Source organism: Tenrec ecaudatus, chromosome 6 (genome assembly GCF_050624435.1).
Source record: "Tenrec ecaudatus isolate mTenEca1 chromosome 6, mTenEca1.hap1, whole genome shotgun sequence".
In the NCBI taxonomy this organism is placed as follows: Eukaryota; Metazoa; Chordata; class Mammalia; order Afrosoricida; family Tenrecidae; genus Tenrec; species Tenrec ecaudatus.
In genome coordinates this window covers 76,223,242-76,237,255 of record NC_134535.1, presented here as the reverse complement: position 1 = coordinate 76,237,255, position 14,014 = coordinate 76,223,242, and positions in this window count along the sequence as shown.

Sequence of the window (14,014 nt, the reverse complement as noted above, 5' to 3'; positions counted from 1 at the left end):
TTTTATCATTTCATTGAGATCTCTTACAGATTCTGTAACATTCCATAGTTAAGTCACATATGCAGTACTATATACTTGCTACCACATTCAGTTTCAAAGTATCCTCTTTCTTCTTGACCTCCTTGATATATGTTCCCATTTGTCCCCTCCTTCCACCTGCTCCAAACCCCATAATATAAATATATATCCATTCATCTACCCTAAAATACTGTTTTTGCTCCCCTTGAGTGGGGTTAACCATCATCATTGCTATCAGCTTCCTCTTCCCCTATTACCTCCTGTCTCTTCTGCACCTTCAGGAAACTTACTCCCATTACTTTCTCTGGGGTGGGGGTTACCTATGCTGGCTTTCATGCATGCAATGATATGAATTTTACCAATGACCATATGCAAGTCTAACAAGGTTAATGCGGTAGAACTGAAGCCATAATGGTAGGGGAGGAAATATTAAAGAACTAGATGTCAGTTATGTGTTTCATCAGTGCTGTGCTAGACCCTGGATATGTCATCCCTTCCTTTTGTTCCTTCTGTGAGGGACTGTCCAGTTATCTTGCAGGTGGGTTTGGGTCTCCACTACATCTACACTTCTTCTCATTGATTCGGTTGCCCCCTTGTTGAACCCATTCATTTACACTCTAAGAAATCAACAAGTGAAGCAAGGACATGGTCCAGAAAGTTCTATTTACTTCAAACAAATGAGGAAACTTCACAGTGAGAAACCAGAATGAATACAAATGTTGCCCTGTTTGCCTTGGTGCACTCTGTCTGACTCTGTATATATTTTCACACTATATTGGCAATTTCAGCCTCTTACAAAGCTCTTTACATGCTATCATTTTGGAGTAGCGATTGTATTTTCAAAATCTGCTTCTTTATAAATTAAAAAATTCAGAGTTTAAATCCTATGTGATTCTTGGATCATATTGGTTGAAAAGGTTTTCAATGGTGAAGTGAGCATATAAGTGAAATGTAAGTGATAAGAATTACAGCGTTATAATAAAATTTGCCACTTAAATAAATTATAAGGTCACATGTATAACCAAGGGAAACAATTCAATGATAAAGACACATAGCATTATGATTTAGGGGATAAATATGTTTCATAAGTGTAATTTTATAAGCAAATAGATTGTACAATTGTAAATCAAAATAAGATTTAACTCTTTGTATTTTATTGTACAATCTGCTTTTTAATGTTGAAGGATTAAAGTAAAATGTGATTGCTTTGTCTGTTTTTAATAGCTAAGAGTATAACCTGTGCCATCAAGTCAATTCTGACTCATAGTGACCCCATTTAGTGTTTGTTTCTATAAATATTTATAAGAGTAGCTCTATAAATATTTTCTTTCTTCCATGGAGCACCTGGTAGGTTTGTGGGTAGTAGTTGAATGCTTACCTTACTACACCACTAAGGCTCCATAAAAATTCTAATTTTAAATGACCACATATTATATATATTTCAATTAAAATAAAAATATAAAATCCATCAGTGTGATTGATTTGAATTATGATTATGTAATTATCTTTTTTTCTTCAAAAATATAGTACAGTACAGTTTCTCAACAGAACTTTCTTAAATAAATAAAGCTATTTTGCATTCTGTGTAAAAAAAAATACCTTATTTTGTCATTTCTCCAAAACTCAAACCCAAACTCTTTGCCATCAAGTTGATTCCAACTCACAGTGATCCTATAGGATAGAGTATAATTGTCCCTGCTATTTCTTAAGCTGTAAATATTTACAGGAGTCTAGTGCCTCATCTTCCTTGTGTGGAGTGACTGGTGGTTTCAAATTTCTGACCTCGTGGTCCAACGAATAGCCTAGAGTTCATTGGAGTCATTTTCCCGTGCAGTGCTATAGTTGATTTGAACATCAGTTGGTTGAGGTTTTAGTGATGCTGCTGATAATTACACAAGTTAGATCCTCAGAAGGGTGAGTTGAGTCAGTGGGGTATTTTATTTTATTTTCACTCAGTTAACTGTATTAAAAAGAATTGATGTTGTCCAAAAGAAATATGAGAAAGAAAATGTGGGGGTATCATTTCAAATCTTCTAGGATAAAGAGTGCTATTTAAAAATCATTGAAGAAAATTGTTTTAATTCTGAGTCTTTTCATAGAAAAGAGGGGCTCTGGTGGCAGACTGGGTTTAGAGTTTGGTAGAAATTCAAACCTGCAAATTCTCTGTGGGGAAACATAAGGTTTTATGTTCCCATAAAGATTTAACTCAGTGTGACAATATATGAAAATGGACAAATGGGAGTGGGATTGGTTCGTTTTCTAAGGTCAGAGATAAAACCCGTATCAATAAGTGATATATATTCTTTGATATTAATTGGGGCCCATATTTCATGTTAGGGTCCAAACAAATTTAGATAAAATTTGTAGGTGTTAAATACTATTTCCAGCCAAGAAGAGGAAGGGATCACTTGAGGAATAATTGTTTCTAAGTTAGGGTCAGAAACATACAAATTATGTCTGGAATATTGGGTCTGGAATTTTGCCAGAAGAAAGAGATAACTGTCATAAAGATAATGCAAAAAATTTGAAATCTACCCAGTACCTGAGATGAGACAATAAGAGCATAAAATAATAATTTATTAGATGAAACATAAAATACATAAAAATTATGACCAGTGAAATTGAGAAGGAATCAAATTACAGCCTCAGAACAATGATGAAGGGAAAAGAAAGCTTTCTTAAATATGTGTATATTTCAGGCAAGTAGATAGCTGATCAAACAAGACATTAACACATACTATTCCGGAAGAAAACTATAGCTTAGACCTATTAGTGAAATGTGGATTTAGGCAATCCATTACTCAATTAAACAACTAATTTATATTGAGTAGATTCCAATTCATAGTGACCATATAGGAAACAGTACAACTGCCCATGTGAATTTCTGAGGCTGTAAGGGTTTATAGGAAACATCTCATCTTTCTCCCATTGAGAAGTTGGTGATATGGAATTGCTGACCTTGTGTTAAGTAGCCCAATGCATAACTCACTCCATCGTTGAAGGCTTTTTGGTATATGCTAAAAATAATTAATAAAATGTAGCTGAAGAAGTATATAATATAGGTAATAGTTTGCCAAGATATGAACATACTGTTCAATCTAACAATTAATAAAGGTAACTTACCCAGACATTCTGTACTGGATGACAAATTGCAATAGGAAGACTATGGCATTGCCTCTCAATAATTTTATCTCAGAACAAGAATATAAATGAAAAATCTAAAAATTAACATGTATGATGTAATTAAGTGATGTAAAACAAGTTTACTGATATCATAAAGAAGTAATCAGTTAGAAATCAATTGGATTCCAATATACCATCAAAGAGAGCTCTGGGGGGGAGGGGCGGGAAGAAAGAAAGAAAACAATTCCATTTACAATAGCCACACAAATGATGAGACACCTAGGAAGAAATGTCATCAAAAAAACAAAAGATGTGTACAAAGAAAACTACAGAACATTAATACACAAAACCGAAAAACATGTATGTAAATGGAAAAATATGCCAGGGTCATGGATAGGAAGATTTAATATTGTGAAAATGTCAATATTACATTAAACAATCTACAGATACAATTCAATTCCAATCTAATCCCAAATTCGTTCTTGAAGGACATGAAAAAAAATAATTACCAACTTCATATGGAGATAGAAGAAACCCAGAATAAGCAAAGAACTTCTCAAAATAAAAACAAAGTATGGGGCCTTGCACTCCTGACCTTAAAACCTACTGTACAACCACAGTAGTGGTGAAAAAACAGCCATGAATTAGTACAATGATAGATAGGAGGTCGTGTAGATTTATACAGTCACGGTGGAAAGCAATCTGGAGATACTTAAAGAAAATGGAAATTGATCTGCCTTATGACCCAGCCATCCCTCTACTGGGCGTATACCCAGAGGAGGTAACAAATAAAACACAACCAGTCATCTGCGCTCCACTGTTTATTGCAGCACAATTCACAATCGCAAAACAGCCTAAGTTTCCATTGATAGATGAGTGTATTAGTAAACACACAATGGAGTACTATGTACCTCTGAAAAGCATGGGTAATCACATGATACACATCGTTTCATGGGAAGAGTTAGAGGAAATCATGTTAAACGAGGTAAGCCAATCTAAAAAGAACAGGTATAACATGAGTCCCCTGAGGTAAGTGTAATCAGCATGGCAGGAATAGAAGAATAGACATTTATCTCATAATACATGTGTGGAAGCATAGGTATTCAGAGGGAGGTCAGGCCAAGCCAGGGAAGTACATGTGAGTCCAACATAGAAAAGGGGAATTGGGGAAAGAGGAGGAAGAATCAGGGTGGGGAGAAACTGAGATGATGTCAGGGGGGGAACAGGGCACTAACTCACCCAGGGGGAGAGTATTGGTTGTGTCCCCACAGAATTTGAATGTGCATACAGACCCCACTATGACGCACCAGACCCGGAGGGCAACATAACATGTGGAAGAATCCATAAAAAGACAGGACTATAGGGATGGCCCCAACCAGAGCCAGCCTGACCCCACCATGGAAGGGTGTGCCACAGAGAATGACTATAGACCTTCTGGTGGGAGAAAGGAACCGAGCTACCATGCCCAGACGGAAGCAGAAGCAAATGAAAGGGTAGGAAAGGAGTGGAGCACACCTTGGCCTACCAAGCCGTGAGGACAATAGCCCCACTCAGAGCAGCCAATGCACAGAGAGGACCATATGGCTGGCCCCACGATGAGACGCAACATCCTGCACTGACCTATAACCCGACATGGACAACACTGGACAGACAGTGTGGGATTTGTGCCTGAACTGACCCCACCACACCAAGGCAAAACACTAAGGGCGTGCGACAGAACAGCAAGGGGAGCAGAACAAGGAAGTCCTGAAAGAGTCCTAAAAATAGTCTTTGGTGCCAGGGCGTGGCACCCCATCAAACCCGACAGGAAAACACTCCTAAAGGTCAATAAACAGATCTTGACTATTTATAGGCTTTTCTTTCTTTCTTTTGGTTTTTGTTTTAGATTTTGTGTGGCATTGGCCTTTTTGTTGTTGTTGTTGCTGTCGTTGTTTAGTTTCTCTGTGTTGCTTTGCTTGGCACTGCCTTGTTTTTAAGATAGGCTGGATAAACAATGTGGAGAAGAAAACAACGGTTCCTGGAGTACATGGGAGAGGGGGAAGTGGGGGAAAGGAAGTGGTGTTAACAAACCCGTGGACAAGGGAACTATGAGTGCTTCAAAACCAGTGGCAAGGAGGGGGTGGGAGGTATGGTAGGGACTCAGCAAGGGCAATGGAACCAAGAGGAATAACTAAAACCCAAAATGAAGGCTGAGCATGATACTGCGACAAGAGGAAAGTAAAAGGAAATAGAGGAAAGAACTAGGAGGCAAAGGGCATATAAAGAGACCTAAATGCAGGCATGCAAATATGTAAATATATTTATATATTATGATGGGGAAATAGACCTATGTGCATATATTTATAGGTTAAGTATTAAAGTAGCAGATGGACATTGGTCCTCTACTCAAGTACTCCCTCAGTGAAAGAACACTTTGTTCTATTCAACTGGCATTCTATGTTGCTCAATTCCTGACACAATCGCTGAAGACAAAGTGAGTGCATATGCAAATGTGGTGAAGAAAGCTGATGGTGCTTGACTATTAAAAGATATAGCATCTGCGGTCTTAAAGGCTTAAAGATAAAGAAGGGGCCATCGAGCTGGAAGCAACAAAGCCCACATGGAAGAAGCACACCAGCCTGTGTGATCACAGCTGTCTATAGGATCAGGTATTAGGCATCAAAGAATATAAAAAAATTCATGTCATTTTGAATGAGGGCGAGGTAGAGGTAGAGACCCAAAGCCCATTTGTAGGTAACTGGACATCCCCTTACAGAAGGGTGACGGGGAGATGTGCCAGTCAGGGTGCAGTGTAGCACTGTTGAAACAAACAACTTTCCTGCAGTTCTTTAATGCTTCCTACCCCCCACCCCCGCCCACTATCATGATCCCAATTCCACCTTACAAATCTGGCTAGATCCGAGGATGTATGCTGGTACAGATAAGAGCTGGAAACACAGGGAATCCAGGCCAGATAAACCCCTCAGCATCAAAAATGAGAGTACTGATAACAGGAGGATAACAGGAAGGTGGTGGGGGAATAAAGGGGGAACTGATCACAGTGATCTACATATAACCCCCCCTGAGGGGTGGAAAACAGAAAAGTGGGTGAAGGGAGACAACAGTCAGTGTAAGACATGAAAAATAATAATTTATAAATTATCAAGGGTTCATAAGGGAGGGTGTGTGGGGGAGGTAGGAGAAAAAATGAGAAGCCGATACCAAGGGCTCAATTAGAAAGAAAATGTTTTGAGAATGATGATGGTAACAAATGTACAAATGTCCTTTACACAATGGATGGTTGAATGGATTGTGATGAGTTGTATGAGCCCCAATAAAAATGTTAAAAAAAAAAAAAAGAAATACTATACGAACCAATAGCAATTCTACTGGGCATATACCCCAAAGAAATAAAAGGCTGAAGATGGACAAACTCATGTTATTCTATATTCGTTGCAGCCTAGTTCTCATAAGCACAAAGCTAGAAACAACCCAAATACTCATCATTAGAAGAATAGGTCAAGAAACTCTCGTACATACAAGGAATGGAATCCTATAGTAGTTACATGATTTTGTGTCAACTTGAAGTGTAGGGGTGGAATTTAAATCTAGCCTGTCAATCAGGTCATAGTCTGATGGTGCCTATTTCTGGGTCTGACCTCCTCATAAGGAGGGTCCTGGAAACCCCCCCTTCTCTCTCTGTCTTCACCTTCCCACTGAGAAGTCATGTTGAGACCTGCGCTAGCTCTGGAGGTGCAGCCCCCGCTATTGGATCCATAAGACTTTGTACCCAACGGCCCGTGATGTTCCTGTATTATATATTAGTATCAGATTTATGGCCTAATATTGGATTTATGGACTGTCTCTGTATTTGGATGGGATGTTTTCCTGATATACAATTACATCTTGATATAAAGTTCTCTCTTACACATATATGAGTGTCACTGGATTTGTTTCTCTAGTCAACCCAGCCTAACTAACACATCATGGTACCTTGGCAGTGTAGTACTAGAAAAACAAACCATGACGATAGAGAGTGGATGCTTGATTGACCTCTGCCTTACAGTAGTTTTTCTTTTTCTTTGGCTACCCAGAGATCAAATTGGACCACATTGTTATCTGTATGGTTTTCTTGAAATATCATGGGAAACTGAACCTTTGATTCCTTTCGTAGGTTGTTATTTTTTGTTATTTCTGTCTGAAATGGATAGAATTAATGGGATAAATGTCTATTTTTAACTCAGGGAGTAAAATGGCTCCTTGAACATCTCTGAGACCATGCTGCCTTGTCAAAATGGCCTACAGAAGGTCCAACCCTGGCTTGATGCCAGTGACAGGCCTAAGGCCATATTACATATGGGATGTTTAGGTAAGGGTGATTGAACTTGACTGTTTTAAGAATTGAGTTTAGGACTTGGCTGTCCTAGGTTTTTACTGATTTCTTCTTTGAATGGGTGTGGTAGGATACCCCTGAAAAGAAGGCTCTGAAAAGGCAGGCCCCACCCAGTACCTTGAATACTCTTGACATCCCCATTTGAAGAGACTGGTGGAGACTGCTGGTGGCGAATGAGGAAATAAAAGACAGCATTTGGCCTTTGAATGTTGAACAGAGGTTTGCTCCTGACACTGGGAAAATCTGGAACCATGAAGCTGAATGCTAAAGAAAGCCTGCAGGCAGCCTGTGGCCCAATAGTTGACCACCTGAGTCCATTCATTCAGTGGAAGTGGGAGAAAAGCAGCAATAGAGGGAGGATTGAGTCTGCCCACTGACACCCGTACATCTGGTTCAAAGAGACTAGAGGACAAGACAAGAGTGGGTTGGCTGGTCTGGCATTTAAAGAGTTGTGCGGAACTTGAGCCTATGGTATGACTGAGCCCAAGAGGGCTGGGGTTGTCGAGAATTTGTGACAGGCTCATGGTCAAAAGGTCAGGCAGCCAATGGGCACCCGGAGGCTAAGCAAGGCGGCCCACATTGAGCTGACCAGAACCTGACCAGATAAAGATCAGATTTTTGAGCCTGAGAATTGGTGTATATTGCTGCTGACTTTATGGATGGCCTGTCTGATTTGATTTTTCTTAAGGATGCAGACTCACAGTTTCAACTTCTTCACATCAAAGAACATGCTTGTCTCCTCAGAGCACTGGGTTGATATAAATGGGGGTATAAACACTGGATACCCTAACTAGTGAGGGAAAAGTCATGAGGTGTCTGGCTTACAAACTTTCATGCATGGGGGAATATTTTAATAGGGTTATGGTGTAGGTGTTCACATAACTGAAATTATTAAATATAGAATATTTTTGTTTTGTTTGCTTATACAGCATTAGGTTTTAATGAGGCTGGGACATTTTGAGTTGTATGCATTTAGTTTTATCCTGTAAGGTACAGACATTATTTTGATATTGTGTTTTTACAATAATTTATGCCTAAAGAGTTGTGTTATAGTGTCAAATTGACAAGGGGTGATCTGTGATAGTTATGTAATTCCAGGTCAACTTGAAGTGTAGGGGCAAAGCTTATGCTGCCAATCAAGTCACAGCCTCCTGGTGGGCATGACCTCCTTATAAGGAAGGCTCTTGAAACCTCCCCTTCCCTCTCTGCCTTCACCTTCCTATTGCAGAAACACGCTGAGACCTGCGCTCGCCCTGAAGATGCAACAACTGCCATTGTATCCACAAGACTTTCCAGCAGCCTTTGATATTCCCACATTCTGCATCATTGAATGTGGCTTTGTAAGTCTGAAGAGGTATTTATATACTATTTCAGACTTATGGACTAGTAGCAGACTTAAGGAATTGATCTGAATTGGCATGGGATGCTTTCTTGATACACAATTACATATTAAGTATATGCATTCACATATATGAGCATGCATCCCTGAACAGCAATAATGGAACTATTAAATGCCTCACTTTACAGACCTGGAAACCATGATGCCCAATGAAATGAGTCAATTACAAAGGTTAAACATTGTATGAATTCACTATTGTAAGGATAAACACCAAGATAAGGTAGACTGCTGCTCTCCGGTCATGTAATCTGGTTTTTCAAGGTATAAGACAGAGTCTGCTTAGTGTCCATGAACCAGGTAGCATACCATTTACATGCACATCTTAAAAAATACTTTGAGAGAGGAGACCTCCCTTCAGCTGTTGTCAGTTTTTTCCAGATGAGGGGAGAGGGAGAAGACCATTTAGTGGCTGCCACACAACATTATTCTAAGGTGACCTCAAATCAACAGATACTCATATAAGAGTGATAAGCAAAAGTTCCTGGAAATTAAAGTCAAGATAGGGTGGGGAGCGGAGGGCAGGGTGGAGGATTTGTGTCTCAGAGAAGGTCATTTCAAACCAGGTAGAGTAACTTCCCACCTAGAAAGAAATCACTTAAGAATAGAACCAAGAGGAGCATACACCTGGTACTATGTTTCTTCATGTTACATCCTTATATATATTGTCATTAGAGACCAGTCCCTGGAGAAGTACATCATGCTTGGTAAAGTAGAGAGGCCTCAAGATGGATTGGCATAGGGGCTGCAACAATGGACTCATATGAACAATTGTGAGGATGGTGCCAGACTGGACAGTGTTTTATACTAATATTCTGAGTCAGAACTACACTTAATGGCACCTAACAACATGTTCCTGATTGGACACATTTGACTTGGTTTCTATTTAGCCCTTGCAGACCCCAACCATATGCTATAAATTAGTGGGGCTTTAGACTGTCCTTTTTGTTAACAGTTTTATTGGCATATGGTTCACAAATCACACAATTAAATAGTTCAATAATATTAAGAAAATTGCACAATCATCACCACAATCAGTTTTAGAACATTTTATTCTTTCTTGGGTTCATTAATATTGGTTCTCCATTTGCCTGCAACCTGCCCTACACCATGCCCAAAGAACCACTAATCCAGTTACGGTCTCTATAGATTGACAGACTCTGTCCTTTGAAGTGCACAGCATCCTTTAGAGGTCACACCAGAAGAATTCAATGTGGAAACCCCACTAAGTGAACCAGACTTTAACTCAAACTCACCTGGCACATGTTTGGGGGAACCAACATATTCCCTTGGATTTAAGGCCGAAAAGCCTGAATGTGAGAATAATCAGATGACTGTTACCCAAGGTTACGGAATTGGTGGTCACTGGATTTTGGTTTGGATCTCTTACTTTGCAGGTGCCCGATAAATGGTGGCCTTGGATTACCATGGATTTACTATTTTACTGCTAATTTTTGCTTTCTTATGACATGTATTTCACTGGTCGGCATGGTTCTCTATTTCTGAAAAAGTTTTATATAAAGATTTCCCCTGTTGTTTATGTGAATAGTATCTAGTCATTTAACAATTTAATCTGTGCAAGTAAACCATTAATGTGTTGCAGTCTGAAGTTGGAGTTATATTTATATAAATTTCTTTTCACAAGAGTGTTTTAAATTCTATAACATTGCCTAAGTTAATGACATTCTCAACATAATTACCTTATGGTCCATGGATATGATTGATAGTGTTCTCTATCATAAAATGACAATAATACCTAGTCATATGAATGGATTTAGGCTTACACTTAATTCTAACCTCAATCGAAGAACAATTAATTCTTATGACATAGCCCTGCTCCATGATCATCCTCATGAAGAAATCACTGAAAATATGGGCGCTATAGAAAAGGGTGGTAAAGAAACTACATGTTGCCCGATCGTCATGAAGAACATCATCTGTGGAATCAAAGGCTTGTCTTAAAACAAACTGTCATTTAAGTGAGGCTTCAACTCAGTCCACATGGAAGAAGTATACCATACCTTGTGATTCAAGAACTGTAAATAATAAAATCCAAATCATAACGAGGCAATGGTTTTAGAGCTTAAATTGTGAACACCCTACTTACAGAAGGCTATGGATGACAGTGGAAGCCTAAAATCCATTTTCAAGGTCCCCAAATGGATGAAGTCTCTGGTGAATCCTTCTTGAATTTAGTCCAGGGGTAGGAATAGTTTTCCTATCAGACTGAGAGTTTGTCAAGTCAATGATGGCAGATGTTAATTAAAATGTAACACTTTTCCATTTGATCTCCCCTTTCCCCTATTTTAAACTTGTTTCAGTTTTTAATATTTTCTGATTTCTGTTCAGTTGAGGTTTTTTTTGTTTTGGCTAGTCATTGTTGTTGGTTTTGTTTCTTGTTTTCTGTTTGCTTTTGTTTGGGTTTGGGTATGATTTTTCTGAATGTAAACCCCAGGATAGGTAGTTCCATAGAGACAGTAACTGAATTGGAAATTGCCTTGGGGCATGGCAGGGAAGAAATGGGGAGTGAACAGCAATGAGTAAGAGAAGAAAATATGCTGAAATTGATTGTGGTGATGCTTGCACAAATATGCTTAAAATGATCGAATCATTAAATAGTATGATAGGTATGCCATAAAGCTATTTTTACAAAAGAAGCAATCCGTTAAATAATCTCAGATTATTATTTAATACATTATAATGTCCAAACAACTATTCCCCCATCATATGGGCAAGGAAAATAAATAAAACAACTGTGAAAATAGATAAAAGTGAATTAATCAAATATAAGGTGTGAACCTTATTTGATTTTGATTCAAATATCTAATTGCAAAGCAATAACAAAAAAAATTGACTAAACCAAGAAATCTTGAGTCTATGTTGCACATGAAAATCTATCCTTCTTTATGGATAGTATTGTTATATGTGATACTAGTGAAATGACTGTATAAGCAGAAATGGTTTTATTAGTTGAATATTACTAGTGATAAATCTGTGGGTGAAATGCCATAAACATATAAATTAAATGCTATGAGACAAAATACTAGCATCCTTATCACTCTGGAGGTGTCAAGAAAAATTGGTTTAAAATGTTGATAGTTATGGAAGTGAGATGATAGGCACACATCTATTTATTCTGTCATGTGCCTTTTTAGTGTATGCTAAACGTGGTTCATTGTAAACTGGTTGAAAAAATTAGTGATGAGTTCATTTTCTAGGAAATTTATCTGGGGTTGAAATTGTGATAGAATCATCGCTCAAAAATGACCTGATGTTTTCATTTCTTTCTCAATTTCTGGCTTCTGTGCTAAAAAATCTGACCTATTCCTCTCATTTTCTATTGATTAAGCTCTCCAGGCAGAATGTCTTCATCTTACATTGTCATAAATGTTCTAACTCAAAAAGTTAGTGAAAACAGATTGGGGAAACTCTTTCATCCAAATGATGTTGTTCAGCAAGGAAGGTGGTGTCATCTGCATATCATGGTTGTTAATAAACCTTCCTCCAGTCTGATGCAGTGTTCTTCTTCATACAGTCCAGAGTCTTGCACTATGTGCTCAGTACACAGATGGAACAAGTATGGGGAAAGGATACCATCCTGAGGCACATTTTTCTTGGTTTTAAGCCAGGCAGTGTTCTCTTTTTCTGTTTGAATGACTGCCTCTTGATCAATGTACAAGTTCTATATGAGCACAATGAGGGGTTCTGGAATTCCCATTATTCTCAGTGTCATGCCTAGTTGATTCTGATCCACACATTTGAGTGCTTTGCATAGTCATTAAAACACATGTAAACGTCTTCCTGTTGTTCTCTGCCTTGGGCCAAGATCCATCTGATGTCAGCAATCATGGCATTTGTTCTAAGACCTCTTCTGAATCTTGCATGAATTTCTGACAGCTCCCTGTTAATGTACTACTGCAAACATTGTCAATAATCTTCAGCAAAAAATCTTCCATTTATTTTCATGGAATATTAATTATATTGTTTGATAATTTTCACATTCTATAGGGCTTTGGAATGGGTACAAAAATAGACAGATAGCTTCCACATAGCTGTCTTCCTTTTTGTTTTAAACATTGATGCGTCGGTGCTTCCAGAGCTTCCCCAGCATGTTGACACATTCACTTGGTATTCGATTGACTCCTGCAAACTTGTTTTCGGGTAATACCTCCACAGTGCAGCATAGACGTCTTCCTTCAGGACCATGGGCTCTTGATCATAGGCTACTTCTTGAAATGGTTGAAGGTCGGCTATTCTTTGTGATATAGTGCCACTATCTTTTTTATAACATAAAATTAACTTAATCAGGAGGTTTACACACACAGCTCTAAACCAGGCTTGGAACTAACACCATCTAGAATGATTAATTGTATTTATGATTGTGGTAGTTACACAATTTCATATCAACTTGATAAATGGGTCATAAGGGTGGAGTCTAGCCTGTTAATTGGGTCACAGTCTGATTGATATCTCCTTGTGGTTATGGCTTTCTTATGAGAATTCTGAGAGTTTTCCTCTCTTCCCCCCTGGAGGTGGACACTCTCTCTGCTACACATTCCTGTTGACAAGCCACATGGAGCCATGCTGATGGCAGCCAGAGCCCTGGAGCTGAAAGAACCACGCGGAAACCCATACCAGGGCTCAGATGCTTCCACCGTCACTGGATCCACCACTGACCTGTGATCTGCATTCGGCATGTGCTGCGTGAGTCTTAAGAGCAATGTATGGACTAGTATCAGACATATGAGCTAATATCAGACTTATGGACTTGACCTGGACTGGGCTGGGGTGTTTTCTCAATATACAATTGCTCTTTGATATAAGGCTCTTTCCTATACTTAATATGAATCTCCCTGGATTTGTTTCTCTAGTCTACCCAGACTAACACAGTGACCGACATTATGTTAATAATGTGCATACACACAAATTAGAGGCATTTAATTTTCAACTTCATCTATTGTTTATTGTATAAATATTTCTCCATTACAGTATTAGTAAGCATTGCATGTCAAATGTGTGGATAATCTGGATAGTGCTATGGAGAAGCAGGTATGTGTATTGCAACAAGCAAATCCTTTCAGAGTCAGTGAGACTGCTTTCAAACC